The sequence below is a fragment of the Podarcis vaucheri genome (genome assembly GCF_965113315.1).
Source record: "Podarcis vaucheri genome assembly, chromosome: 7".
NCBI classification, from domain to species: domain Eukaryota; kingdom Metazoa; phylum Chordata; class Lepidosauria; order Squamata; family Lacertidae; genus Podarcis; species Podarcis vaucheri.
Genome location: NC_138765.1, coordinates 83,558,680 through 83,563,716, shown reverse-complemented (window position 1 = coordinate 83,563,716; position 5,037 = coordinate 83,558,680).

The following is a 5,037-nucleotide window of genomic DNA, read 5'->3' as shown; positions in this document are numbered from 1 at the left end:
CCATGATTGCAAGAGTTGCAAAAAGAGCAGGGAGCACTTACCGGAGGGATCCTTAGGAGGATGAGGGAGGCGCCTTTTTGCCCTGTCCGGGCGGAAGTAAGTGCTGATAAGTCCGTAACGTAGTCCAGAATCACATTCACACGGGAGCTCTCACCAGGGATCCACTACGTGGATGAACGACGCGTCTGCAGCCCTTGCCAGGCGAGGTGAGGCTGAACGTTGTTTAACAGCATGAAATCCAAAAGAAATCACACGGGAGCACTCACCAGGGATCCACTACGTGGATGAACGACGTGTTGGTGAGTGCTGAATAATGAAAAACAACGTGAAGTCCGAAGGCAGTCACACGGGGCACCAATTGTCGAGTTGCAGCTCGGCATCCAAAGAAAAATCAGTCTCACACCATGATAGGTTCCGAAATATGGCTGCTCCTAGGGCTAATGCAGCACAGCTTTTATTGTGTGAAATCAGAAAGATACAAAATACAAGCCAAGCAATTTGTTCTAGCCAGCAGATAAAGACCTTCGCACTAGACCGTTCGAGCATCAGGCCATGCTACGTTAGCCAATCATGTGGGACAGCACGAGCTGTTCACGCGCTGTTCATGCTCCAAGGATGCTTCTAGCTATGAAATCACCCTGCAACAATAAGAACTTTGCTCATGCTCTCATGTACAAGCAATCATTTTCCCACATTAAACCAAAACCGTTCTTAAACTGAGGCACACTTTCCCTAATGAGGCCTGCCGCTGCTGATGCCCTTCCACCATTTGGATTCCATTCTTAGACCAAGGTAAAGTTTGCAAACCTACTTGGAACCCAAACACTGCAAACCCAGAAGTAAGTGTTCTGGTTTGCGAACTTTTTTGGAAGTCAAACATGCTCCACTTTGAGTGCCATGCTTCCAACTTGAGTGCCACTCTTCTGTTTTGAGTGTTACACTGAGGTCTGTCTGTTTTTGCTATTTATTTTGCGTTTTTGTTTTTGCATTTTTCCCCGTTTTGTTTTTGTGACTGTGTGGAACCCAGTTCAGCTACTGATTGGTTGTATGACTGCAGTACATTGTTTATTGCTTTAATTTTATGGATCAATGGTCTAGTTAAATAGTAAGATTCATGTTAAATTGCTGTTTTAGCAGTTTTTAAAAGTCTGGAATGGATTCATCCATTTTGCATTACAGTGGTACCTCTAGATGCGAACGGGATCCGTTCTGGAGCCCCGTTCGCATCTAGAAGCAAATGTAACCAGCGATGGCACGTCTGTGCACACACACCTGCTCTAGCCGGTAGGGATTGAGAGACAGAGACCAGACCAGGATTTATGAAAAGCAAAGCGGCTATAAGCCTGATCTTTATTACAAAATAAAGACTGTTGGCAACAGGGTTCCCACTCACGTAACAGGCGACGGAGGAGCACCCAGAACAAAAGAAGATTCTTACATTTATACCTTTTAATTTCCATACAGAACAATGAAAAACAAGAGACGTCAGAGGAGGGATTAAACAGATTACTGGTATGTTGGAAGGGGCTGGTCTCTGTTAATCGTTGTGTTTGTCGACACTTATTTTGTGTCATTGTTTGGCAGGCAGTGTACACAAAGGTTTTGGGCTGGTTCCTGTTTTTCCAGCAATCTTGTTAATGGCCATGTATTTCCTTTATTTACAGGAATACTTCGGCACTACCTGGAGCGGAATAAAGGGAATTTAAGGCAGGATTTGGAAAAGACATGATTTGGGTATTTTCCTGCCTTTCACATAGGTGTGACAACATAGTCTTGTATGTCCTTTTATTTGAATAAAAACATTTGCTTAAACTGCGTATTTGTGTGTCTTCATTGTAGACTCAGTAGGTGGCGCTGGGTGACTTCTTGACAGGTTTTGCATTCTTATAAAGTCCTAAAATATGACTTTTTCACAGTATAAAACATAACAATACTTGGCAACTAATAAAAATACAGTCATACCTCATGTTGTGTTAGGTTCATGTTGCATCTTTTCAGCTTGTGAATGCAGCAAACCTGGAAGTGTAAACTTCCAGGGTTTCACCCTGCGTGTGCGTGCAGAAGCGTTCTGCACGCTTCACACATGCACAGAAGCGCTTTATCATGCCACGTGCGTTTGCAGAAGCGGTACTCTAGTTATGGACTTTTTGGGGTGCGAACGGCACCCCAGAACGGATTGAGTCCATAATTGGAGGCACCACTGTACACATAAGAAATACACTGGCATACGAGAAAGGTGAAGATCAGTACAGTGGTACCTCAGGTTACATACGCTTCAGGTTACATACGCTTCAGGTTACAGACTCCGCTAACCCAGAAATAGCACCTCAGGTTAAGAACTTTGCTTCAGGATGAGAACAGAAATCGTGCTCTGGCTGCGCGGCAGCAGCAGGAGGCCCCATTAGCTAAAGTGGTGCTTCAGGTTAAGAATAGTTTCAGGTTAAGAACGGACCTCCGGAACGAATTAAGTACTTAACCTGAGGTACCACTGTACTGAAGCTCAGCAGCCAATACAAAGACACAAAAGAAACATCAGATACAAAGAAACAATGAAACAATGAGAGGAAATAAAAATACATAGTTGCTATAAAAGTATAAATTAGTGTATCGTGCAAGGTCACAATATTTACAATGTAGGAGACCAGGGAGAAGAGTCGGTGGAAGAAGATTGGAGGAAATTTAAAAATTATTTGCAGAAATATCGTACAATTTTTGAATGCTGATGACATTGAAATGAACTGAAGGGGTTCTAGCAACAAGGTAAAAAGTAAGAGGGGATTAATAATAGATAAACTAATAGGACATGAATTTGCTGAACCAATTTTTAAAAGGGATACAAAAATGGGAGACGTGAGGAAGTCAGGAAACTAAAGATGAGAAATTAAGAAAGAGGGAAATTTGGTTTTTTTATATATGTGTTTTTTCTTTTTCTTTCTTTGTGTTTAATGTCTGTATTTTTGTATTTTGTAATTTTGTATCTTTTTTGTTTTTGTATTTTTCTAAACTTTTCTATCGATAAAACCTAATAAAATATTATAAAAAGAGAGAGAAAAGCCAGCAAAGGAACCCGCAGCTTGGCGTACACATCAGAATGCGGCGCACAGTGCCCACAACGTTACACGGCACTCCGGGTGCTGCACGCGCAGCCAAAACAGTTAACCGCCATGCAGGGGGGGGGCAGCAGGCGGACAGCGCGGCGACTGTGCGTGCTGCCTAACATTTTGTTCCCCCCCAGCATGGAACCCGCACCCCCTTGTACGCCCAAGGGGTGCTGGCACCCCTTTTGGTTGGCGCTGTGAGTCCCTGTATCCCACAACGGTTCTAAAAGTAAACAACTACAACTATTTCCTTTAAAAAGCCAACAACTTTGGGGTCCCCCACCTCTAAAAAAAGGTTGACAACTCTGGGCAGCTTAGGGGCGCCGGGTGGATCTTTGCACTCCGGCACCACATATGCTTAAGACGACCCTGTGAATGAGTTCCATAGAATAAATAATAATAATAATAATAATAATAATAATAATAATAATAATAATTTATTTATACCCCGCCCATCTGGCTGAGTTTCCCCAGCCACTCTGGGCGGCTCCCAATCAGTGTTAAAAACAGTACAGCATTAAATATTAAAAACTTCCCTGAACAGGGCTGCCTTAAGATGTCTTCTGAATGTCAGGTAATTATTTATCTCTTTGACATCTGACGGGAGGGCGTTCCACAGGGCGGGCGCCACTACCGAGAAGGCCCTCTGTCTGGTTCCCTGTAGCCTCACTTCTCGCAATGAGGGAACCGCCAGAAGGCCCTCGGTGCTGGACCTCAGTGTCCGGGCAGAACGATGGGGGTGGAGACGCTCCTTCAGGTATATAGGACCGAGGCCGTTTAGGGCTTTAAAGGTCAGCACCAACACTTTGAATCGTGCTCGGAAACGTACTGGGAGAAGGCAGTTCTCTCCTCCTATTCTGCTTAGAGTGTCTCCTTCTTTCCTCTTTACAGAGTGTAGTTTCAAGGATGAGACTGGGACAATGACAAGAAAATTGTCACCTCCACTTGGGTTGACTGTGTGCTATAAGACTGGTCTCCTCATACTGCAGGGTCTTCCATTTTACAGTGTGTACATTCAAGAAGGGAAGGGGAGGGAAAGTGCCCTGCTGCAGGAATTCCTTTCCTCTTCTTAGATGGCATTTTTGAGGGACGGGCAAGGACAGTGCCATCCTGTTTCATCACCTGATATGAAATGGGAAACTAATTCTAGTTTCACTCCCATCCTCCTCCTGCTGCCTGCTGAATTCTACAAGGGCGACACTGAGACTAAGCTGGCAGGCAGGGCAGACGAAGGTTGGTGAGGCAATGCCCCATTTGCCACCAACTGACTGGCCACCCGTGCTTCAGAGACTCAACTGACGTGGGGAGGAAGACCTGTGAACCCCAATCCTCCCCCCTGTTTTATTAAATTTGCTTAGTAACATAACATTATTATATATATACAGTGGTGCCCCGCAAGACGAATGCCTCGCAAGACGGAAAACCCGCTAGACGAAAGGGTTTTCTGTTTTTGAGCTGCTTCGCAAGACGATTTTCCCTATGGGCTTGCTTTGCAAGACAAAAACGTCTTGCGAGTGTTCCGATTTTTTTCGCTCCCCCCCTTTTTCTAAGCCCCTAAGCCGCTAATAGCCTTTTAGCCGTTAATCCACTAAGCCTTTAATAGCCGCTAAACTGCTAATAGCGCTAATCCACTAAGCCGCTAATAGGGTTGCTTCGCAAGACGAAAAAACCGCTAGACGAAGAGACTCAAGGAATGGATTAATTTCATCTTGCGAGGCACCACTGTACTATAAAACAAAGAATACAGAACAAAATTCATTCTTACTACAGTGCCTAACTACATAACATTAATATATATGGTTTCTGAAAAAAAGGCTTACATAACAAAATCAATTCAAAATACCATCCGGTTTACTCCCCCCCCCCTCTTTCCCCTCCCTTCCCACTCCAGTCCTCCCTGCCCCCGGTCAGGCCTTCCTTCTTCATATCTTTATCCATG